Genomic DNA, 25,906 nt, shown 5'->3' with positions numbered 1-25,906 from the left:
ATTGATGGGTTTTGTCAATTTGGGGATTTTTATTTGATAGCACAACATTAGAAGCTTAACATCCAGCTTGTTTCATACTTTATTTTTTTATTTCAGTTACTATTCACATGCATTTCAACAGGTATGTTGAGGAAAACGGTATCAACAATCAGTGTACTCAATATGGAATATTCTAGTGAATGAAGAGAAGGGGAGTCAGAACGGTTCTTAGGTTCTCAGTTCTGTAGCTAGGCCAGCAAGAAAGCAAAGGTAGCAACTGTGGTGTCTGCCCAGTGAAGGTTCCAGGAGTGCTGCAGGCACCTGCCTGCCACCGAGTCATGCTTGGGGTGGGGCAAGGGCTGCCTAGGACCCTTACTACCCAAATGGAACAGGTAGGAATTGATTTCAGAGGGATGCTGTGGATGGTAAAAAACTTTTACCATGGCCTGGGCCAGTGTTTAAGAGAACCACTCCTCTAAAGGAATTATCCTGTTTGGTTCTCCAAGATAATCTAAAGGCAGAGACACAGACAAAGGCCCATTGTTTTCTCCAGGGCAGCTGTTTATTACATTGGTGCGAAGGAGGGGTGTGGGGAGCCCGCAGGACTGTGGCCTAGGTGCTGAGATTTGGGGTGGTCCTGCTGCTCTGCCTGGTTATTTTCTTCTGAGTCTCTCTTGTGGGAACTTTGGGCAAACTGTGTTTTCTTCCAAGCAGTAAAGTCTTGGCTTCACCTTCCACTTGGTCTCAGTGCCCTGGAGTTTCTGTGAGTGCTCTCTGTGCCTGGGAACAGAAACAAAGCGTGAAAGCAGCTTGGGAATTCCCCAACTCTCCTAGCTTGGGGACCAGCCTTCGACATGTCCAGGGCCATGCTGGGGAAGTGTGTGTTTTGGCCTCTCTGGAGAAGGGCATATTAGCTTCCCTGGCCTGTTTACATTAGTTTGGTCCCTTCTGCCTTTCATTACTAATGAGGCCTTGGGTGGGGGATTTCTCTGCTTCCGTGGAGGTCACTCCTTCCTTTTGTCCACTTTCTCAATTTTTCCACCTGGGGAAGAGCTGCCCCCTCCCCCTCAATACTTTCTTTGCCTTAAAACTTCTTGTGTCATAGACTGCCTAGTGAGTGGATTGGTTCGCAATCAGGAAGCAATTCATCTGTCTCCTAAAATTCTCTTTTGCTGCATTCTGTGACTATCAGACCTTTTCTCATTTGCCTGTGATTGCCTTAGTTGTCCTTACTCTCCCCTAAGGAATGGAATGGTCTTCCAAGCCCAGAGGCTGGACTGCCTGTTTGTGTTTGCTGAGCTAAAATGTTGATGCAGGATTTCCTTGTTCTTTGCAATGTGTGTCTTGGCTGCTCAACTAGAATGTAAACCCTCTGAGGTTAAGAGCTCTGGGTTCTTTCTTTCCCTTTCCCCCAGTCTAGTGTGGCGTGGGAGAGAAGGTACCCTGTGGGGAGGGTGACCTCGGGTGGTTGAATTTGCCGGTGATGTTACCTCATCCTTGCTCTGGTGTCAGCCTGCCCCCCTCCAGTGCAGCAGGCACAGCCACAGCCTGTCTGAGGCTGACTTTACTGTGTGCTAAGACGAGGGCTTACGGTAGGTACAGGAGAAAGGCCTGAGTCAGACCTCTTTGTTCTCTGGTTCATTTGAACAGTCCTGATAGCAGAGCTCAGATGCGATGGAGGATCCTATCTGTCCCTTGAAGCCTTTTCTTTCTTAAAGGTCTCTGGAAAGCTCAAGTGAATTTTACTTGGTGGTAATAACTTTTCCACTTTCTTCACAGCTTTCGCACTCTTTGGGGAGTTTCTCTCTTGGATGCTTTAGGTAGGATTGTTTTTAAACCAGTGGACCTAGTTCCGTGTAGTGACTTCAGTCCCCCAGCCTTCCTCTACCTGATTGATCTTGCTTCATTTCCTCCTCTTGGAAGACCCTTGTTTGGGTCCCTTGGGTTCCCTTCCGGTCCTACTAACCATGCTTGTGGTGGGGGTTCTCTGCCTCTAGCCTGTCTACCCTCCAAGTTCCAGGTGTTCCCATCCCACACCCATGGATTCCTCTCTACATTGCTTGAGATTGTGGTATGTGTTCTTCCAGCTTCTGTTTGGTCAGCTCTTAGGTGACAGTCTATTCACATTCATATTTAGACCTAGAATCCTATTTTTCAAGATTGGCATCTGAGCCAAAATTTTCTTCTCCTTCTCCCCAAAGCCCCCTAGTACATAGTTGTATATTCTAGTTGTAGGTCCTTCTAGTTGTGCTATAGAGTCCTTTTTTTTTTTTTTTTTTGAGGAAGATTAGCCCTGAGCTAACATCTGCTGCCAATCGTCCTCTTTTTGCTGAGGAAGACTGGCCCTGAGCTAACATCTGTGCCCATCTTCCTCTACTTTATATGTGGGACGCCTGCCACAGCATGGCTTGCTCATGCGGTGCCATGTCTGTACCTGGGATCCGAACTGGTGAACCCCGGGCCGCCGAAGTGGAACGCGTGTGCTTAACCCCTGCGCCACCAGGCCGGCCCCTAGAATCCTATTTTTAAGTCTCAGTAATTAAAAGAAAAACTCTGATTCCTCTGTCCCCCACGTGTCCTCAGTTTACGATTGCATTTTTCCTCTTTGCGCCCATTTGCTGGCCTTTGCAGTCGTCCTCTCTCCAGTTTCCCCGTGTGCGGTGCCTACCTCACTCCCACAGTCTTCCCCTCCAGCGTAGATCACAGAGGAAATATTTAGTTAGTCTCTGCCAAACATTCTGGCTGTGTTGTTTTGCTTAAGAAGACATGCAGATAAACTGTTTTGATTCTTGGTCTTGGTGCTCTAGGGCAGATGTTTCTCCTATAACGGAGGTATTGTGGTCAGTTGGAAAGAGTGCTGGACCAGAGTTTGGAGAACTGGATTCTAATCCCTGCTGTGCTCCTAATTTGTGGTGTGATCTTGCGCAAGGCACATTTCTATGTCTCAATTTCCTTTTGTCAAAAGAGACTTTATGATAAAGAAGACAGGAATCTATGGATGTGGGATGGGAACCCAGAGAGTATGCCCTGGGGGGTCAAGGAGAGAGTAGCTAGGCTGGAGGCAGAGAACCATTACCATGAGTATCAGTAGAAGAACCAGAAACTCAAATCCAAATACAGACACAATTGATATATATGGTCACTTTGAAAAAGTAGAAAATGTGACAACAAAATTGTGAAAATTCTCCTACAAGGATGACTTTGGGACATAACCGCCTGGTCCACACCTGTTTGCTGTCACCCTTGGGATGTGGGAGGCTTGGCCTTCTGAGGGTTCAGTTCCAGAATTCTTCCTCCCACTTTCCACCTCCTTCATAAACCCAGGAATATTTGAAACTCAGCCCAGATCTTCACCTGGCTTTGATTTCCCCATCATGTGGAGATTGGTCCTTGGAAGTTGTAGTTTCCAGAAAGCTTAAATGTTTGCTAACATGTCTAACTTCTGCGTTTGTTGATCACTCCTTCTGTGTGTGGCTGTGTTCCAGTTCTTATGCCCTGAAGGTGCTATGATTTGGTTCCAACAAAAAAGGGAAGAATATTTGGGGGATCCTATCAGTAGGAACTAAGAAATAAAACTAGACAAAAGAAGTGAGAAATGCCCCCTTGGTGTTCCTGAGAGGCAGGTCTTGGAAGAAGAAACAAAGTGGTTTAATGTCTGCCTATGTAAACCACAGCTTTCCTCCCCTCAAACACATACTCAGATAGGCAGAGCTAAACTTCTTCCTTATTCCTGTCCTCTTCTGAAATGATTCTGGGATTTAATCAGATCTTGCCTAGTTTATACTTTTTCTTTCCAGTTAAAGATTTGCAGTGGGGCCGGCCCTGTGGCTGAGTGGTTAAGTTCACACCCTCCGCTGCAGGCGGCCCAGGGTTTCGTCGGTCCGAATCCTGGGCGCGGACATGGCACCGCTCATCAGGCAACGCCGAGGCGGCATTCCACATGCCACAACTAGAAGGACCCACAACTAAGAATATACAACTATGTACCAGGGGGCTTTGGGGAGAAAAAGGAAAAAAAAATAAAGTCTTTAAAGATTTGCGTTGGTTTCCTCCAGTGCAGAATGAGTTGGACAAAGACAATCTCCAAAGTCCTTTGCTGCCCTGTTATTCGTTGTCAGGCATAATTAGCAGAAACTTTCCTAAGTGAGTGCAGAGGGACACCTGTCTCTGTGGGTTAGTGATAAGGACCTGTACTCTCTACTGCTATGGCCAACACTGGGAGGCTCTCAGGCTGCTGGAACTTGCTAGAGAAAGTCAAGGAACTGGATAGAATAGTTCTGGGGAGAAGAGTTACATAATTGGCTGTACTTTCAACTGAACCTTCTTTGCTATCCTGCAGTACTTTTATATTTCTCTAAGTCCCTATGACATACACCACAGTGCTCATCCCATTTTTTTTTTGTACTCCATAAGCCAAGACTCCATCCTGACCCTACATTGCTGATGAGGCTGCCTTCTATTCTACCTGGACTGTTAGAGCTAGGGGACACAGAACTCTGGGATATTCCTTTTCTTCAGATAGCTGGGTAGTCCCATTCATCCAGCTCTAAGAGAACAGGCAGTAAGCAATTCCTGTAGGCTTTACAGACATGTTCATTGTGAGTGCCAACGTTATCTGGGTGAAATAATAGTTTGACTTGGGGCTTGATGTGAGTTGTGAGCCCATGTCTGGCTGTTTGGTACTTTCACCTGTTTCATTTGGTCTTGAACCAAGTTGTCCTAGGCAGATGGCCCACTTGGTAGCTGTCATGTATTGCCTAATGTGTCCTCCCTGCCACACCAGTTCTGGGTGCTCATGAACCGTGTGGCTTCCGTGTCTCTCACCAGTCATAGCTCATACAGTTCCCCCTCAGGTGGGTGGTTTTCAGATCCTGCTCACCTCCTCTTGAACCCTCTTCCTCTTCCATTCGCTCCCTCTCTTACCTATTTTGCTTAGTTATCTTAGGAAATACCTTTCTTGTTCCCTTCCCTCTTTGATTGTGGGGTAAAAGCTCGCCTAATTATAGCTGATAAGCATGACACCAAGACTGCTTTGGATGGAAAGGAAAGTCAGACATTTGGGATGAGATTAGATGGCGTGGAGAATCAGTGCTGTCAGTCATGTCCTTGTGAACACCTTTGAAATCTCTAAAAATACCTGTCTTTTAATTAACCTGTCCTTTTTCCAGGACCACAATTTGGGATATGTAAAAATTATTTAATTTTATTCCTCTTATGTTTTGTTTTGTTGCTAGTAGTTACAGAAGTTTTTTTTTTTGGTATCTTTATTATACATAAACAGTATTTTAGCCGTATTATTCATTAATGACCTTATCCGGGCATCTAACTACCATGTCTAATATTGTTTCTTTGGGAAAATGTCTTCGATTTATAAGAATAACTGACTGATAAAGGTGTGTTCAATGAAAACACAGTCTTCACCCTCTGGCCCCTACTGGTGATGTTGCTCTGGAAGGGGCTGACTCTTCCTGTCATATGGAGAGGAAAAAAGTGCTTCTGCGGAATGCCCGGAGCTGGATCAGAAAGGCTAGATCAGGAGCTACACCTCAGAAATCTTTCCTCCTGGCTGAGTCTCTTGCTGGCAGCCGTAGGTGCTGGAGTGTGCCATGTCTGCCTTTGCCTGAGCTCTTTTCTTTTCTTTCACTGTGTGTCGCTTGAGGAAATATTTTAGCTTAAAGCCTGAAGAAGTTCCCTCACTTTAAAAATCATGATCTAATTATGACAGGACCACATTCTTTAAACATGTCGTTTGGTGGAGTTAATTGAATTATCTCCTCCTATTTTTAAGTAGGAAATAATACATTGTTGTTGTGATGCTGTATCAGGTCTTAAATGGAAAGCTTCTAGTTTGAAGCTGTGTATATTTCCAGTGGGATAAATCTGCTGCCAATTTAGGAAAACTGAAGATGTCCCTGTGCTCTGGGTGTAAACTGCAGCATCTCCTTGTGGAATGAAAAATTCAGGAAACCAGGACAATTTTTTGAATAAAATTCCAAATTCTACTAGGTTCCAAGTGACTGAGCATTTCCTGTTAGAGTAGGAAAGCTTATCCGTATGTTTTTGCCTGGGGATAGTGTGTGTCACATAGTTCCAAAGAAGTATGTTCATAGCTGATCACCTGTTTCTTTGTCCTCCTTTCTGTGGTGCCCAGAGATTGTTCGAGCTCATCTTTGGTCTCATCTCTTTGAAAAAAGCAGCGTGCATTTTGATTAAGGTTTGGTAGTAAAATCTGTGGCCACAGGGAAGGGAGAAACTAATGGCTTTTATAAGCAGCAAACCTTTCCCCTTTGCTTCATTGGTACCAGGCTGTAAGTAACTGAACTAACCAGCTACACACGCTTATTGTGCAATTTTGAGGTGAGAATGGGCAAAATCCCAGAGCTTGAGAGGCAGACGTGTGGCTACCAGAGAGATGACATCAGCTAGTTTACTGGTGCTGCGGAGAAAGGGGGGATTCCAGGTGCTCAGCCTCCTTCCTGCATGTGGGGGTGTCTAAAGCTACCCCCAGTCCTGTTGGCAGCCAAGGCCTTTGCTTGGGAAAAGGCTTCGTCTAATTCTTGCCTCCTGCTGTCCCCAGAGGGACCTGAAATTGGAAATGGTCTTGCAACCTTGGCTGCAGGAACAGAGTTTTGAGGACTGAATAGACATGTGTGTCTCTGTGTGTCTGTGAGTGTCTTTTGTGTTAACGTTCACCGCTGATGAGGGTTTCCAAACTGGGGGTTGGATATGAGGTGAGAAGGGGAAGTGTTGTTTGGGTTTTTTTGGAATCTGTATTAAGAGTTGCGTTTTTCTTAGAAGGGAAAGCAGTTTATGATCTAACTCATTTTTTACTAAAATTATTATTTTCTTTTGATACTCTTAATGTGGACATAGCACACAACAGGAGGCATTTATAATAACTTCCTTTTTATAAAAGTTCTGCTCCTTCCCCATGATTATCCTGGAACAGAGCCTTACAAAGCCGTAATCTATGACAAATCAGAGAAAGCACTTCTGCTGGAAAGATCTTCCCCTTTGCTCAGCCTTGCCTTGTGTGCAGACTTCCAGGAAGTGTGATGGGGCTTCTTGGGAAGCCTATAACTAATAGTAGGAATGGAAAAAGCTTTTGATCTCTGAAGCATGACAGAGAGAATAGAGCTGGGAGGCATTGGAGCCCATGGAGCCCATGAAGCCCTTCTGCTTATTGGCTTTGTTTTCCTGTCAGATGTTGGGCACCTGCTCTGGTTCGACCCACCTCCCTCAAGACGGGGAAAAAAATGAAGCACCTTCATGGAAAGCAGGCAATAAAGCCACCAGGAAAAACTTATACAAAGATGTTCAGATATCCGCATCCCAGGCCCGCCTTGGGTTTCTTTGGGACCATCAATAGCTTAGGATTTCTCTAAGACTCTTGCTCACATTCAAGTATAGCCACTGCTTACTTGAAGCCATCTGGAGCCAGCCCAGGCTTGTTTTAGCTGGGCATCTTCCCACCACTGTACTTTTCTCTTCTTTGGGGCTTTCAGATATAGGGACCTTCAAGATCTCTGAGCCGTCAGAGTCCTTCTTTTGAGAGTCTAGTTCCTCCCTTTCTGGGCCCAGGAAGCTGTGGTAAGCTCTTGGTTTCTTTCTCAGCTGGGCACTTCTGGGAAGCTGTCTGCATTCCTTTCTGCCCAACTCTCTGCCTCTGGGGCTCTATGGGGTGCGGTTGCTTCATGCCTCTGTGACGCAGAGTAGTAAGCCAGTTCAAGTGAGACCAGCCACTGGAGATAACCAGGAGTTTGCAGGTGAAATTGCCTTTTCTTGCAATCCTGGAACCAGGACCTCGCATTTCATGGGGTGTGGTATGGTATTGGTTCTTCTTAAAACTTTGTCCATCCTGCTTCCCTGTCTCCTTGCCCCTCTGCAAGGGAGCGGGTGAGGAGTAAGGTTAGTGCTCAGTTTCCTGTGATCTTTCTTTGGCACTGGAGATGGGTGCCTTTTCTGAGGAAGGAGCTTAGAGTCAGGTGAGAGAATCTGTCTTTTGCTCATTGTTTAATTAGGAGTCTTCCCAATCTGGGTATGTTGACACTCTGAATGTTTGTGTAGGCATCCTGGCCCTTGAAGGCATTTGGCACCTTTACCTGGTTTAAAAATCTTTTAGAGGGCAGCATCTTCAGCTCCTGTAAAGTAGAAAGGGCACAAGAGAGCATTGTAAAGCATGAACACTTTGGGTAGAAGATGAGCCAGAAAGGGAGGCTCCTTGCCCTGGATACTACCCAAGGGCATGTTTGTGTGATGGCTGGCAGTGGAGGGTGAGAGTGAACACTTGTAATGAGTAGGAAAGGGTAAGTCAATCTGGAGAGGAAATGGAGGAAGCTGGCTGTGGAGAACATGGAATCTGGGAGTTTTTGCACAGATGGGTTCCAGAGTGGCTAGAGGCCAAAAGTAGTGGGGAGGAGGGTTTGGGCATGCTTGCTTGTGCTTGCATTGCTGAGTTCCTTAGGTATGATGGCCGGGAATGCCATCCTCTGGGAATAGGGCTGGTCCCCCAACAGCCCTCCCTACCCTCCATCCATAATATACCTGTGTGATTCTGGCATGTCAGGAGTCCTGGCCTAGAGTGTTCTGGTACAGAGGTGCTAGGTCTGAGAGTGGGCTAGCCAGCCAGAGTTTTCTGTCTCTCTAAGGATGAGAAGCTTCTTTAAAGCTGCCAGTCCTCCCTGGTATGGCCTGTAGTGGTGTCTGTCCCCTGGTAGGTTACAGAGCCTTCTTATGGATGCCCTGCCTCTTTGGGTCTTGAGAACAGATGGGGCTTAATTTAAAGCAGACCTACCTCAGAGGCCCAAATCTGAAATGTATGTTACAAAATTACTGCTAGTCTTGGCTCTTCTTCCCTCTGTCTCTTTTTTCCCTTTATCTTCCCATCACTGTCAGGGATTGTGAGCAGTTGCTGCTATCACACAGGCTGATCAGGACATTAAGAATGGAGCTAAATATAACTGTCTGCATGGTGCTCTGATGTGCTCGGGCTTGTCCTTGGAGAAGAGGTTGATTTGAACCTGTGATAAAGGGGGCCTTTCCACCCCAAACAGAGCAGATGAAAGCAGGGAGGAAAAGGTGGGAAGTACTTCAGGAGTTGGGAGGGTATTGATTCCACCCCTTCCCTCTCCGCACCTGCACCCCCAACATTTCCTGTGAATGGTCAAGGGCTGGAGAGAAAACCAAGATGTTGCTTTTCAACCATCCAGCAGTCAACAAGTGCTTGCTGAATTTTTCAGGTTAACCAACATTGTGATTCAAATATTATATAAAACTTGCTTTCTGACTGAGGGAATTTATAATCTATTGGGAGAGACAAAATTTGTTAAACAATTAGAGAATATTGAAGATCTTAACTGTGTTTGGTTACTAACTGAATATATTTATAGTTCAGAAATAAGAAAGTTATGTCTTAAAACTCTAGGAAGGGCCAGCCCTGGTGGCCTGGTGGTTGAGTTGGGTGTGCTCTGCTTTCAGTTCCTGGGCAGGGACTTACACCACTTGTAAGTGGCCATGCTGTGGTGGTGGCTCACATACAAAAAGAGGAAGATTGGCAACAGATGTTAGCTCAGCACAAATCTTTCTCAGCAAACCTCCCCTCCCCCCCAAAAAAAAATATATAGGAAAACTTTCTTGGAGGAGCCAGGATCTTTCTTGGTCTTTGAAAGTTAGATCGACTTTATATAAGCAAAGGAGAGATGGGAAGTGTTCTCGACCTGGAGAACAGCAAGAATATAGAGAGAATGTGGCACTCTGGGATCGTTGCGATGATCTGCCTTGGGAGCGGTAGGTCTGGCAGAGCAGAGCTGGAAATTTGAACTCTAGAAGTTCTGCCTTTGTGCATAGGAGATGGGAAGTGATGAAGTGAAAGTGGAATTTTGTGGAAATCAATTTTATAGAAGAAAGTAGGGAATTTTGGAGAGACTGGCAGTAAGGAGACTCACTAAAGATTTTGGGATGTCAGCAACAGAAATTGAGAGGAAGAGGGTGAATCCTAGAGAATATTCAGAAGTAGAATAGGTAGGGCCTAGACATGGGATATTAAGGATGAGGTTGAGGGGAAGACAGAGGATGCCGAAATTTCTGCCCTGTGAGAGTGGACCATTGCTGATATCTTACGCTTATGAAGTACTTTGTATCTTTAAAAGGGCTTTTTCACGCATAAGTATCTCAGAGTTGTCTGGGCTCTTAGAGTTCATCTAGTCAGTCTGGCTTCATTTTCCAGATGGGGAGATTAGAGCCAAGAAAGAGAAAGGTACTCTTCCCAGCTCACATGGCTATTCAGTGCTAGAACAGGACCTCCAGTCTTGGCCTTCTGTCTCGTAGGGGAATTTTAAGGTGAGAAGCATGGAGGAAGGAGTGTGGGGTCAGAAAAAAGTCCTGTCTAGTTGAGTGACATTAGGTGATTACCAATCTCTCTGAGCAAAATGAAGCTTATTCAGAAGCATTCAGACCAGAATCAGTGGTTCTGCTACAAGATTGTTTTTTTTGAGAATCACTAGAAAAGGAAGGTGAACTTCTTGGGTCCTTCTAGTTTTGCGATTCTTAAGAGTACACAAAAATAATGTAATGAATGTGTGTATATGAAAAATGTTGAATTGGATTTCCTGAGAGACTGTGGTTGGTTTCCAATGTGGTGCCTTCTAAGGGAATTTCAAGAGTAATTTGACTTCGTGTGATTTTTACCTTATGTGTGACCACAGAAACTAACTACTGATGGAACAACTCTGCTGTTAGTAGGCTACAGTCAGTGATGGTCAGCAGCCAAGAACTCAGTGTTCGCAGAGTTACATTATGGCTCTGTTTGTGTTATCTACTTACTCTCCCTACCTCCTCTTAAAACACACACATACACACACATACTTTCCTCCATCCCACTTTCTCTTTCCTTTCCTCTTTTATTCTTTCTCTTTCACTATTTTTCGTATTTCATCCCCCTTCCTCCATCTCTGTCCTCCCCACTCTTGTCTGTTTTTTTTGTCTAAATACTTCTTCTGTTGCAGCAACTTCCCTTGTTGGTTAAAGTCAGACATGACTATGGCAAAGCACCTTGGAATATTCTGTTTTGTGTCTGTTCCTTGATGTGGTGACCACATCAGTGGTCCATGCCAGAATCTGAGAGTCATTCTGGACCTTTCTTCACCACAGTCAGTCATCCTTCAAGTTCTTTTTTTCTATTGAAATAGCTCTTGATCCTCCCTCCTTCTGTCCGTTCTCACTGCCTCATAGAGGAAGGGAGAGAGCAGAGAGAGAGAGATCATGGTTGAAGAAAGAAAAACAGAGATGAGGGTCACCTTCAGTGTCCTTAAAAGCATTTTTGAACCTCGAAATCCCAATTTAGAGTCTCCATCTTTGCCTCTCACAACTCTCACAGCTTTCTCTGGGTGTCTGGCCGTCTGTGATTGGCTGGTGGTGATGCTTCTGCTGGCTGTGTTTGGAGAAATCCTGAGTCTGAAAAGGAACAAAAATAATTTAATAAGCAGTGGTAACTCTCTCGGGTGTACGTAGACAGAATCACTCCTTATCTTCTTACTGAATTTTCCCTAAGTAGACTTCCCCTCCTCAGCTCCTGTGGGCCTTTTCCTTGGAGGAGGTGTGTCCACTCCTTACGGAGTGCAGATGTTATCTGCACTGATGATGAGTGGCTGTAATCTTTCATCTCCTTGAGGACTCTCAAATGGTTGACTTCCTTTGCTTGCTCTGGAGAGCCACTGTCTGCCAATTAAAGACTCTGGAGTCCTATGGCTTGTGAGAAAGAAGTCTTCTGCTGGCATCTATAGTAGTCCTTGACCCTTTGTTCTTTTCACTCTGCCTCCCTCCATCCCAGTCATTTGAAGCATTCGCCAACCAGTTACATGGGGTGTAGGCAATCACATTAACCCAAGTAAGGAACCCTGACACTGAGGGAATAATAGGCTTTTCTGAATTCTTTCTTTCCTTCAAAAGGTTAAGTGGTACTCACATGTGTTCCTTGACATCCCTGGGAGTGATGCTCAGGAATTCCCCCAAATATGCTATTCTCAGACTTCCAGACAAACTTCCTCCTGTTTCTGTCCTTCAGGATCTTAAATTGCTCTCTCCTCTCCTTCCACATTCCTCTGTTTTTCCTCTCATTTCACACATCTTCCCTTCCTTGCAATCTGGGGTCTAGTTTTTTCCCCTATTGCTTAGGTTTCTCTATGTTGATCTCTAGGTGAGTGAACATTTATAAGCACTTTTCTTTATACAAAAGGCAAGCTAGCTCTTTTCTGCATAAAAATAGGATCTACCTAGTGCGTGTATTGTTAAGGAAGGAGCTAATCATTGCATAAATTAGAAAACTCTAGGTTCCTATTCTTGGAGGAAAAGAGAGAGAATGGTTTAAAAAATGACATATTCTGCCATAGGCCATTGAAATTTATTTAGTAGACTCTCGTCTGTAGACCAGGGCTACCTTCCATATTCCTAGGATAAGAACTGGATTTTGAGGGGCCACTGCTCTTCTCTCTCCCTGATTCTTCTTAAGTCCTTAGGAAAAGCATCGTAGTTTCCCATTATGGGAGATAAGCTGGTATGTATATATCCCAGCAATGCCTGATGGAGCTGAAATGCTGCTAATGTTTCAGTTACAACAGTCAAACCCGAGTCCTTGCTCACAAGCAGCTATCAGATGACAGCTTAGGATAGAAGTTTAAAGATCCACAAGAATTCACTCTGATAGTTAAAAATATCACTTTCTAATTCTGATCGTGGTCAACCATGGTTTGGGGAGATGGTGGGTAAGAATTGTTTGGATTCCTGAGCTTTTCTGTGTCGTTGCTGGAGCTCAGATGATCAGAGCCCCAAATGGGAGGTTCTGATGTGAGTAGCAGGAGGGACAAAGAGCAGATCAGGCGGGGCTCGGCTGTCTCTTCTTTCTGTGAGTTTTCTTTATCTCATTTAGCCACGAGTCCCCGGAGATAACTCCATGGACGTAAAAGTGGTAGTTTTCTAACTTCCTGTTCTGCAGGAGGACTTAAGAGCCTCATGAACTAGCCATGTTACCTTATTTCTCTGTTTAAGGGGCTCCACAGACTTGATTTTCTTTTTTTCCTTCAGTATACTTGCCTGAGATGTTACTGAGACTCCATTTCCCCCTGGGTCTGCAGATATAGTGTGTGTCCCCTGGGTACACTATTGTTCCAACCAGAGTGGAGCAGAGTAAGACATGGACCTGGGTTGATCTGGGCTCGGTGTTTCAGTGAGCGAAACTCAAAATCACATGGACTCATCAGTTGATTCATATTGAACCATTCCTCAAGTCTCTTTCACTTATACCATCTTTATCTTGTGGCCATTCAATTTTTTCCTAAACTTAAGTGTAAAATGCTATTTTTTGTCTTTTAAAAATTTTATCTTGTTATATTTAACCTATGGTTCTTGTTTATGGAGGCCTTTTTTCCTTGATATCTCTGGCATATTAATTATCCCTCCCAGTTAATGCATCATATGCCTTTTTGATAAGTGTGTCTTACTCAAGTCATTGATAAAAAGGGTAACCATTATAGGATCTAGAAGAGATGGAAGTGTCCAAACTTCTGGGAGTTCCAGAGCACTTCTCCCTAGTTGATACTGATCCATTTTGCAGCACCCTTTGGGCCCAGCTGTCCTGAGTGACCAGGCCATCCAGCTGCCAGTGTATTTCTGTTTTATCCACAAGATCAAGAGAGATTTTTCTAGAGCCAACCCAGTCTCGTGGTTAAAGTTTGGCACTTTCACCCCTTCAGCAGCCCAGGTTCGTTTCCTGGTCACAGAACCACGTCATGCATCTATCAGTTGCCGTGTTGTGGTGGTGGCTCACATAGTAGAACTAGAAGGACTTACAACTAGGATAGATAACTGTGCACTGGGGCTTTGGGGAGGAAAAAAAACGGAAGATTGGCAACAGGTGTTAGCTCAGGGCGAATCCTTCCCTGCAAAAAAAAAAAAAAAAGAAAAAAGGAGAGATTTTTCAGAAGTCTAGAAAAATTGTGTCCCTGGCGTGTTTTTTTGGTGAGGAAGATTGGCCTTGAGATAACATCTGTTGCCAATCTTCCTCTTTTTGCTTGAGGAGGATTGTTACTGAGCTAACATCTGTGCGTATCTTCCTCTATTTTGTATGTGGGACGCTGCCACAGCATGGCTTGATGAGCTGTGTGTAGGTCTGCACCCAGCATCTGAACCGGTAAACCCCGGGCCACCGAAGCGGAGTGTGCAAACTTAACTGCTACACCACCGGCCTGGCCCCATGGTGTTCTTTGGTATATGTGGGTGCATATATATGTGTTTATTTATATGATATATAATATATATCATATACAAGTATATATCATGTAAATATGTATGCATATTATTTTTTAAACCCCTAAACTATTATTTATAGACTACTGGCTATCCATTGCTGAGTGTTTTGCATATATTATCTCCTTTATTCTCCACAATAATTCTTTATTAACTTTATTAAATAAAAGTAATGCTGTTTTTTAGTGTGATTTGTACTTAATATCCAGTGATCAGTGCTTCCTTCTCTATGTGCTTGCCACTTTTCACATTTCATATATTGTGTTATGGAGTTTTGCCTATGATATCACTTATTTAATAAATACTTGTCGAGCACTTGCTATGTGTAAAGAAAGCAGTACATTACAGCCTGTTGGAAATTCAAAGACGACTAAGAAATGGTCCCTTTGCTTGGAAGAGCTTATATGTAATTAAAAATATGGAGGAATGACTAAAGGCTTTGTGGGGGAAAGAGAGAAAGCAAAAGAACACGAGAAAGAAAGTTCTGAGTGTGAATGGAATGCTGAAACTAGCCCACGTCCAAAGTTCTAAATGGAGATCTTTGGAAAGCTTAGTGGTGGTATGTTCCGTGTTAGAACCTTTTTACAAAGTGGAAGGCGTCTAGTTGACTGACAGTGTCACGTCCTAGCGCAGCATTTTGTTGGAGTGTCTCCCTGAGTCTGAGGGTGAGGAGAGGCAGGCCTGGAAAGAGGGTCTCCTTGGAAATCTTTCATTTAAAAAATATTATTAAAAATATTGAGAGTATATATTTTTTATATGTACAGTTTACGTATGAATATTCATGTACCTGCCATCTAGCTTAATAAAGAAAACATTACCATTAGCTTTGAAATCTCCCATCTGCCCTTACCAGTAATTTGATTAATTTAAGAAAATAAATATATAAGTTAAACTATAGAAGAAAAATAGTAACAGTGTAGAGTATTAAGAACTTAGTAGAAAGGAAAAATTGCTAATGTGTGATTATTGTTTTGATGTAATTTCCTTTTTCACTTGTATGTGTTTGCATTTTAGTGTAGTTATAGCTTATGCATAATTAGCATTATCTGATGCTGTTAAAGTCTTCGTAGTCGTCACTTAAAGTCAATTTTGAATTAAGTAATGCATGTATGTGTTGTAAATTCAAAAGATTCAAAAAGGTGAACAGTGAAAAGCAAGTCTCCCTCCCACCTCGCTGGAGCTAATCGCTGTTACCAGTTTGTGGACTGCAGTCGTCTCTTTAATGGCTGCACAGTAGTCCAGCTAGTGCAGTGTTTTTCAGACTGCAGGTCATTATTAGTGAGTTGGGAAATCAATTTAGTGGGGTTCTACAAGCTTTGTTTTCTTAATGAAATAGATTAGGATAAAAAATAGAAGAGAGCATCACATATAGTAAAGATAAGTATTTTTCGAGAAACCATTTTGATTCAGTTTTATACACACATGCACATGCTTTCTCATACTGTATTACAATATAAGATGTGTGTTTTACTATGGGTCATGGTCAAAAACACTTGAAATTTCCCAACCTAGTAATGGTTGACATGGAGGTTGTTTCTGATTTTTTATTATTATAAATAATGCTGGGAACATGCATTTTTTTCCTCATACTTTGGAATTTTTTCTTAGGATAACTTCTCAGAAGTGAGGATACTGAGTCAAAGGATATGAGCGTTTTAATTGACCTAGCCAAGTTACTTTCCAAGAGCTGTGTCCCATTTAATAAGTGCCATCTGTACTTTGTTCAGCATAGATTATTTTTGTTTTAACCCAGACATTTTTCTATGCATTATATATGTGATTCATACTGTTTTTTTAACAAAATGGGATAATTTATTACTTTTTCTCCCGTAATCTAAAGTAAACACTTCCCTATTCTACTAAATGTTCTTCTCCAGCTGTGCTGCTCATTCTGGGGGCAGCTTTTCTCGGCTGTGGGGTGTGACAGGTGACTACTCTAATGCTTCTCAGACTTGAGTCATCCTTACCCACCCTTATGATTTGTACCACATTTACTTTTATTCATTTGTCTTTAAATTGGCTTTTTTAAAGCTTTCTATTTTAAAATAATTTTACACTTACGGAAAAGTTGCAAAGACGGTACAAGTTCCCCTAACTTATGTAACTATGGTACAATTATCAACTAAGAAATTAATGTTGGTATAATGTAAACTGTAGACTTCATTTGAATTTCATTAGTTTTTCCCATTAAGGTCCCTTTTCTATTCCAGGATCTAATCCAGGACCCCTCTTTACCTGAAGTTGTTGTGTTTCTTAGTCTCCTCCAGTCTCTGACAGTTCCTCAGGCTGTGCTTGTTTTTTATGACCTTGTGACTTTTGAGGAACACTGGTCAGTTATTTTATAGAATGTCCCTAAGTTGGATTTATTTGATGTTTTCTCATAATTAATTGGAGGTTATGGATTTTGGGAAGATGGGGCCGGCCCGGTGGTGCAGCGGTTAAGTTTGCACGTTCCGCTTCAGCGGCCCGGGGTTTGCCGGTTTGGATCCCGGGTGCAGACATGGCACCGCTTGGCATGCTATGCTGTGGTAGGCGTCCCACGTATAAAGTAGAGGAAGATGGGCACGGATGTTAGCTCAGGGCCAGGCTTCCTCAGCAAAAAGAGGAGGATTGGCAGTAGTTAGCTCAGCGCTAATCTTCCTCAAAAAAAAAAAAAAAGGATTTTGGGAAGAACACCACAGAGGTGAAATGCCCTTCTCAGTGCATCATGACGGGGGTACATGATGCCAGTGCGTCTTACACTAGTAATATTAACTTTGACCACTTGGTTAAGATAATGTCTGCCAGGTTTCTCCACTGTCAAGTTAACTGTTTCTGCCTTTGTAATTAATAAATATCCTGGCAGAGATAATTTGAGGCTTTAAAAATATCCTATTTCTTTTTAAACTTTTACCCACTAATTTAAGCCAAACAAAACTAAAAGCAAACAAAAAACATATATACCTTCTTTAGCTTTGGTCTCATTATTGAGATCAGTGAAAATGGCATTAATGGCTGGTTATCTTTTTTCTTAGGTGCACTAAGATAAATATAAAAGTATTAAAATTTAAAAAAATGTCCATATACCACTTAGAATCATCTTGTATACACACCACACCTTGGAAACCCGGGACCACTTTGAGGTGCTAAGCACCAGAAGGTTTAGGTTCTGTGGTGATATTGCTGATTGGTTAGTTGGTTGGTTGGTTTCCTTAGTTCATGTATTAAAAATTTATTAATTGTACTTGGTACAGAGCCCTAAACTAGGATTCAGAGTTAAGACATAGTTCTTGCCGTAAAGAATATTACAGGCTAGGAAGAGAATTAAGCCGAATAAGCCTTGGTGCACTAAAATATAAGGCAGGGGCTGGCCTGGTGGCGCAGTGGTTAAGTGCGCACATTCCACTTCAGCGGCCTGGGGTTCACCGGTTCAGATCCAGGGTGCGGACATGGCGCCGCTTGGCAAGCCATGCTGTGGCAGGCGTCCCATGTATAAAGTAGAGGAAGATGGGCATGGATGTTAGCACAGGGCCAGTCTTCCTCAGCAAAAAGAGGAGGATTGGCAGCAGATGTTAGCTCAGGGCTAATCTTCCTCAAAATAAATAAATAAATAAATAAAATACAAGGCAGTGAGCATGGCTGACACTGGAGTAGTCGACTGTTTGTTTCAAGGAGTACAGGGGGTAGGGGTAGAGAATCTAGTCCAGTCAGGGAAAATCAGGGAAGATAGCATGGAGGAGGTGACACAGTCTAGGCCCAGACTTCTGCAGCTTTGCCGATCTTATTCTGAGGGGTACTCCTTTCCCAGCTCAAGGTATTTTCTTGGTTGTATCATGAAAAAGCCATTTGAGTCCGCCTTCCTCTTACTCCCCCATCTCGTTTCCCCCGCACTTTGTACCCTGCCTCCCCCATCCTGAAGCTTCATTCATGCCGGGTTAAGATCTTGGTTGTGCCCAGAGTTCTAAGCCAAGTAAGCATGAGAAGCCCTTTCTGGAAGGATAAGATGGTGTTTTTAGAGGGGGTCTGTGATAGTGCTTCCTCAGTCCAGTCTTTCCTGGCCCCAAGGCTATGTTTATGTGGCCCAGTCTTAAAATGTTCAGACTTAGTAAGGGGTAGTAGTCAGTAGTCCTGTGGATTTGAGAGATTCTAGGTAATTGGCCCATATATGAACTTTGTGACAGATACTCCAAGAGACTGGATCAAACCACTGAGTACCTTGATCTGAACTTTGAGCTTCATATTGAGGATTGTAAGCTGAGTGGAGATGAGCTCAGGCTGGAAGGCTGGCAGACCGAAGGAGAGTGTGCTCAACCCAATATGAAGATGTCCAGTAGCTGCTTCACCACAGGGCTGTGGGATCTAGGATAATTATGGGCTGAATCCCACACTTTCCTAGTTCAGAGCCTTAAGGTTGGGGGATGGAAGATAAGTGGGAGGCAGGTGGGATTAGGGCAGGAGTTAAGACCTGGGAGAATTTCCTACCGTAAAATGCCAGGACTTGAGCATATAATGAGTATTTCTCTGTTTTCCTAAGAAGGCTATGCAGGCAAAGTATGTGTAGCAGTGGCCAGCACACTGGAGGTCCTGCCAGATATGGCTCCCAGGCAGAGGAGGGCTGGGATTGCCATCTGGAGGGAGACATTGTTTTATTGATTTAAAGACCCTGATAGAGCTCGTGAAGAGACTGCTTGATTTGCAGTAGGCAGATTGTCTTCCAAGAGAACTTTGTTAGATACTGCCAGTTCTTCTGCTTTGTAAAGGCGGCTTTGTCTCAGGGTGATGGCTGGGACTCAGTCTCTTGGCAGAGCCTCAGTCTTCTTCCAGGCACTTCCTAGGCCATTTCCTAATTTCCCCATCCTGTGTTTGGCGCCTTTCTTCTCTCTCCAGCTTTCCTTAGGCAGGAAGTCCAAATCTCCCATCTTTTCCTCCAGGAAAAGCTGCCTTTTGTTAGTGATAGTCTTCTGTCTAATCCCAGGCAGGTGACTCCAGGGCCCCAGGCCAGGGGTTCTCCTGAAAGGGTTAGATGGAGACTCTGTAGCTCATGAGACAAGAAGTCTTTCTGCCACTTTGGGCTCATTCAGAAAGCAATGGGACTAGGCGACTAGGACAGAACAATAGGACTAGGTGACTGCGGTAGAACAGTGTAATAGAACATTCAAGCTAGAAGGACCCTTGGAGAAGAAGTTTCAACAGCCCTCTCATTGTATGCAGGAAAACGCAGAGGCCCAAAGGGGGACAGGGACTTGCTCAAGGTCTCACCACCCCAGAAACCGGGACCTGGGCTCCAATCTGCTGATCCTTTCTCTACTCCTGGATTTTTAAGTTTTCCCTTCTTAACCACATTGCCACTCAGAGGTAGAAAAGGAGAATTATAAAGCCCTAAAGGGCTCTTGTGCAAACCTGCCTGCTCACTTGGCAGCCAGAGCCCAATAGGAGAACTGGGCAGGACACATGTCTGATTCCCTGTTACTTGGGTAGGCTGGCGTCTTCAGTAGGGATGCTTCTGGACCCATATCTGGTGAGCATTGGGAGCTAGGCTCCCCAGAGGCATCTGAGGTTATACTGCATCTCTTGGGCATTCTAGGATCCAACCAGTAATATTAAAACAATAGCTCATTTTTCTTGAAGTCCCTTAATCCAAGAATAAGGAGTGACTTTAAAAGATTTATTCAGCTCCTGTGTTTTCAGATTTGGAATTTCAGTTGTTTTTAAAGAGACAAGAAAATACTATAGACTCTTCTAGTGATCAAATCTAGAATCTAATTATCATACATATGTACACACACACACACATACATATACACATATATATATATTCTCTTGCTACAGTGTAAATCTGTCCACTCAAATTCCCTCATCTTATGGAAGGGACAGCTGTATCTCTTTTTTTTTTTGTGAGGGAGATTGGCTCTGAGCTAATATCTGTGCCAGTCTTCCTCTATTTTGTATGTGGGTCACAACCACAGTATGGCTTGATGAGCAGTGTGTACATCTGTGCCTGGGATCCAAACCCGTGAACCCCAGGCTGCCAAAGCAGAGTGTGTGAACTTAACCACTACACCACCAGGCCAGCCCCTGTTTTTGTTTTTTTAAAGAGTCTTTTTTAATGATTCATTTATCCTACACACGTTAATTGCCTACTCTGAATGAAATGCTAAAGTAGATAGACCTCAAGGGGCTCACACCTGTGGGGGAGACAGGGGTGCAAGTAACAGTGATGAAATGATATAAATACCATAATAAAGGCATCTTCACACTGCAGTGGGCTTGCAGACTAGACAGACAGATTCTGCCAGGAGATCAAGAAGTATTTCAGAGGGGAGGTGATAACTGAGTTGGGCCTGGAAGGCAATAAGAGTTTGCTAGTGGGGAACGAGAGGCACTCAGATAAAGCTGACAGCATGAGCAGTCGGGGGAGGGAGAGGAGAAACAGTTTTCAGAGCACCAGGTGGGGTGCTGTGGTCATGCCTGTAATGGGGTGGTGGCAGCAGGGGAAGTGTGGGTGTCCCCCTTTTGGTGGTAAGGTATGTATGAGGGGGTTGCACTTAGTCGCACTGCTGTCGCTGTTATTTAGGGCTTCATTATTTTCCCCCAGACCGTAGTTTTCAGATTTTTCTTTTAGTAATGGAAAAACATTTTTTTCCAAACAACATTTTACACCCATCTCCAGATTATAAAACATAAGACAAATTTTTAAGTAAAAATGTATTTTCTATTAAGCACAGTGACCTGCAACGTGGAGGTGAGAGAAGGCGTTTTTGTCCCTGAATGGAGCTGACTTGAGAGAACCCTCTCATCTGTGGGAGTTGGGCCATTCCTGCATCCCGCTTGGTTTGGCAATAACGCTGGTGGTGGAGTGCCTGTGACTGAACACTCTGGTAATGGGAAAGGCTATAAAACCCTGGAGCGCGTCCCCAGAAGAGTGACCTTACGAGGAAAGTTCTGGGAAACAAACCACAAGGAGACTTTACAGGAATTTTTGGTTGAGCCCACAGGCGAGGCACATGAGGAAAGGAGATGTAATTATAGTTTGTAAGTCTATGAAAAGATACAATGAATGACATGAAATAGCGGTTCTTGTAAGTTTCTTCTTCCTGTAGGACAGGAAGAAATGGGTTTTTATGCATTCATTCAGCGGATATTTATTGTGTCTCAGCTGTGAGTTGGGCCCTATAGTAAATGCAGGGAATATGTTAGCAGAACAGTCAAGGTTCCTGCTCCTAAGGAACTCATGGGGGAAGACTGACAGCAAGTAATGGCACAAACATGCAATTATAGATTATGGTGAGTGCCATGAAGGAGAAGTCCTCATTTTGATTGGAAGATCATGGAAGACTTCTCCGAGGAGGTGAGAGGCAAGTCGAGGCAAGGAGAGTAAGAGTCAGCTAGGCAAAGACAGGGTGTGGGGGAGTGTCCTAGGCAACGGGAGACAGCTGGGAAGAAGTCTGGGACTTCTGGGGAACTAAGAGAAGGTCTGAGTGGCTGGCACACAGAGGGCACGGAGAGGAGGCTGGAGAAGGATCCTGCTGGGCCTTACAGGTCCTGGTAAGAATTTTGGTTTTATCCTAAGTGCAGTGGGAAGCCATTGAAGTGTGTTAAGCAGGAAATGACATGATCTGGTATACAGGGGTGATTCAGACAGCTCTGTGGAGAATGGAGTTTGAGGGCAATAGTGGAAGCTGGGGTGATTAGGAGGTTTTTGCACTAATTAAGGGGAGAGACTAGGGTGGCAATGGAGGTACTGAAAAATGGACAGATACAAGATATATTTTGAAAGTAAAATTATGTGGAATTGGTGAATGGATTGGATGTGAGGAGAGAGGTAGGGTGATGTAAGTATATCTCCTGGGTTTCTGGCACAAGTATGCATGCGGGCCTCTCAGCAGATACTAGACCACATAAGGCTGTAAAGGCCCTGTCCTTCGGGAAAGGCCAAGTAGGATCGATCTTGCAGAGGCAGCAGAGGGATTCAGTTGTCCTCTTGCCCTGCCCAGTTCAAGGAGCTCATCACTATAGCAGCACTCAAGCAAGGATTCTAGTTCTGCCGCTAATGGGCCCCTCACCATGTCCCTTCCCCCTGAGAACAAGGCCCTCAGGAACCTTTATAACTGCAGCATGCCACTAGGGGGAGCATGGCCTGCATTCTGTGACTCTGGTCTCGAGGGCTTTTTGAAGTTTGGATTACTTTAGAGACTGACTTGTATCAGCTTCAGTACTCAGCCCTGGCCCTTGGCCCATCATGCTTAGAAGAATGCCTGACATACGGTAGGTGCTCAGTAAATGTTAGTTGATGTTAATATTATAACTGTGAATATTATCTTATTGTAGAAATGGATGGTCGTCATCTCTTCTTTCTCAGTATGGAGGCTGGGCAAGTGGAATGTGCATTTTGAGGGTCAGGAGGAGAGCAGAGGGCTGCCTGTTGGGAATGGGAAGAGGGAGGAGTTTAGTGATTTGATGATGTTTCACTTGCTGTTTCATCCTGTTTTCCTTTGTAGATTTGGGACACTAGGGCCTAGGAGGGATTCCTGAGCTGGTACTTGGGTCAGGTTGGGCAATAGTGGAGCCAGGCACTGCCAAGGGCTTCTGACCCCTGCTCCGCATGGGGCACGTGCAGCCACTCTGCTGAATATATGGACTTGGGAGTTGAAAGGCTTGGGTACTATTTCTAGGTCTGTTATTTTCTGGTTCTGTGACCTGGGGCAAGCCATTTGATCTCTCTTTAAAATTTTTTTTCATCTGTTAAATTAGTATGATGATACTAGTCCTAACTTTCAGGCCTATTGTGTTGAACAGATAGCCAAGATTTGTGAGAGTATTTTGGAGAAGTGTAAGGTAATTTCTAGCTGTAGGGCAGGACATCTTTTCTCTAATCTGTGCATCAGTACATTCTACGTCTCATAGATGCTATCATAGAGTCTTTAGGCTAAAAAGATGGCAGTCAGGCCTACCTCACCATGACTCAGAGAGATTCTCTACCTTCTGCTGGGAACCCAGCCTTGTAGTTCATAACTGGTTATCAAAAAATTGTTAGTTTTTAAGATCAGATGGCTGTGTACTTTAGTGGAAAGTACACCAGACTAGGGGTCAGTGGACTGGTCTCTACTTTTAGTTCTTCAGCTGCCTAACTAGGTTTATAACTGTGGACTAAACATTTGGTCTCTCTGAGCCTCAGTTTTCCCATCTATAAAATGGTGATAATAATGTATATCCAGAGTATTTCAAAAGGTTTTGAGAATCAAACAAAATAGTGCATGTAAAAGAGTGTTACAAAGCAGAAATGTCTGTGGAGGGGTGTCCCAGGTACTGTGCTAGCTCTTGGACAGGAGTGATGTTATTACTGGCTGTGACAGCAGCTCACAGAAAGCCGGGGCTTTAGCTGCTGGCCCTGAGCAGGGCAGAGAGATGAGGCTGTATTTGTATCACATTTGTTGCTTGGGCTATGACTCTGGATTTGCCCAGGACTTTTACTGGTCCTGACCCAGTGTCTTTCCTCTCCATTGCAGGAAGATGAGAGACTGCTTGAGCACCAGCCCTAGTACCAAGAATCCCTGTACTGGCTAAAGCCATCGCCACGACCTGGGCAGGCAGCAAGGTAAGCAGGGAGGCCAGTCCAGGCGAGCTCCTGGGATGTGAATGCATTTCCGCCTCAACTGCTGCCCAGAAAATCCCAAGTGTACAGACAAGTCGAGGCAATGCATCTGGGTCTCCCTACCCGTGCTCCAGGACCCAGAGGAAGGGCTTGCTTCCCCTCCAAGTGCTCCAGCTAGCTCCCTCCCCCCTGAACCGGGATTCTTCTAAGTTATAAAAAATGAGACACTGGAGGGGAGGAAAACAAGTCCGCTCACTCTCTTCTCCCTTCTCCCCTCTGAGCTGTTCAAGCAAGTTCCCAGGAGCAGCCTAGAGCCGTTGTTTGACTGGAAGGGAGGTAGGAGGAGTGGAATGCGTGCAAAAACCGAGCTGATCAAAAGACAGTGCTGTTTCATGGAAGCCTCCCAGAACTGAGAGAGAGAGGGAGAGAGTAGAGGGGAGAGAGAGAGAGAGAGAGAGAGAGAGAGTGAGTGAGTGAGTGAGTGAGTGAGTGTGTGTGTGCGCAGTGGCGAGAACAGTGTCTCCATGACAACTGGCCTGGCCGGCTAGCAGTGCTCTGCTCATTTGGCTGGAAGGAGCTCCACGAAAGGTCAGAGGAAGGAGCTGTGGGAAGCTCGCAGCAGGTATCGGAGCTTAAGTGAGTGGATTTGGGGGCCCTGGGCTCCCTAACAGACTGTGGAGTGAGCCAGACTCTGCCGAGAATGGAGTGGGCAGGAAAGCACCGGGACTTTCAGGTAAGGTCAGCTCTGGGCTTAGATTGTTTTTCCTGCTCTCCTGGCCATAGTCTTGGGCTGTGTTCTGGGAGGCAGGCGAGTGTCTGTACTCTCTGCTCAGGGTTTGGGGCTCAGGAATGATGTCATGCTCCAACAGTTGGATTCTATTAGCTTAAGGAGGAGGGAAACAGCCAAATTTCTTGACTTTGCAAATCTAGCTGCTCTCACTCTTGCTGAACCTGAGGTGTTAGACTTCACTATAGAAATCGTCTTACTTTTATTTAGCACAGAGGCTCAGGGTATATTACAGGAAGAGTCTTTCATACAGAAAACACATTATCATCACTCCAGCATTATGCTTTTAATTCTTACAGGGAAACTCCAGTGTCTTTTGAGTGGTTTGGTTTGTTCTAGTGAACACTGTCTGTTTTGTCTCTTGGTGCTGCTATGTCTGACCTGTAGAAAAAAAAAAAAAAAAGCTAATTAACTCAGCTAGGAGCCTATGGTGAGTTCCACATCTCTCTGGAGTGGTTATTAGGACAGAGGGACTATCTTAGGGATATCTGAACTGGGGTCAGTCTCTCTCTCTCTCCCCCAGGTAGCTTGGTAAGAAGTGAGCTATCCTCCTTCATTAATAAGGTCCATCACAGGCTTTCCTAAAAAATATATGAGGTGGAGGTGGGGGGAGTGTCTTGGGGTTAGGGGACCTCCAAAGAGGTTTCTTACCCAGATAGCTCAGTGAGCTCTCAGTGGCAGCTGCTACGAACTAGGGTGCCTGAGGAGACATGAGGTACTGTGGTTGTGCCGGGTGGATTCCTTGGGTTAATATTTTAACCAAATCTCAGGGCACACATCGTCCACACTGGGCACTGCTTCTACTCTGTTTGTCCTGTGTTTTTTAAAAACTTGTCCTGACCTAGAGGAGTGGTGTGTAGTGAGCTCAGTGTGGCCTAGGAGAAGAGACCCTTCCAGAAAGGCACTATTATAGGTGATGGGCTAGTGTAGCTAGTTTGTCAGTAATCTTATTAGGAGGATTAATGCAGCAGACACTCCTTGCAGTGGAGACCCATAGGAGATGAGCTTCCGCTTCAGCCATGTTATATCTTACGCTTACTCCTAAGCCTCAGGGAACTTTGTGGATGCCTTTGGTTTCTCTGTGGGATGAGGGAACAGCTGCTATCCTGGCTCCTCGGTTTTTCTTCTTGAACTTTCTGAACAGAATGTCTTTTGTATTCTGGCAAACAATGAGGGGGCCTTCTGATTAACTTCGGGTCAGCTTGCCAATGAAAGCACTGGCCGTGTCCCCAATTCGGGCTCCCTGAATGTGTACATGTATGCATCACTGT

At 44.4% G+C, this 25,906-nt stretch overlaps 1 protein-coding gene across 41 annotated transcripts in view; it reads left to right on the top strand.

The window, feature by feature from the left end:
* DENND2B (DENN domain containing 2B) overlaps positions 1 to 25,906 on the top strand; it is a 176,808-nt gene that overhangs the window by 47,873 nt on the left and 103,029 nt on the right. For 27 of the 41 annotated variants that reach the window (XM_070274705.1, XM_070274702.1, XM_070274695.1 and 24 more), the window contains one exon: positions 23,763 to 23,851. The exons of 4 other annotated variants lie outside the window; for them this stretch is intronic. The gene's annotated coding sequence lies outside the window, so the exon portion shown is untranslated. Of the gene's footprint in view, positions 1 to 22,409; positions 22,522 to 23,762; positions 23,852 to 23,916; positions 24,582 to 25,906 lie in introns of those variants that run through there. 10 more of the 41 variants (XM_070274712.1, XM_070274693.1, XM_001504905.6 and 7 more) reach the window with 10 other exon arrangements.

This window comes from Equus caballus, chromosome 7, assembly GCF_041296265.1.
Source record: "Equus caballus isolate H_3958 breed thoroughbred chromosome 7, TB-T2T, whole genome shotgun sequence".
NCBI lineage: Eukaryota > Metazoa > Chordata > Mammalia > Perissodactyla > Equidae > Equus > Equus caballus.
Note: the sequence above shows the minus strand (reverse complement) of the source record. Positions and strands in the feature narration are given on the sequence as shown.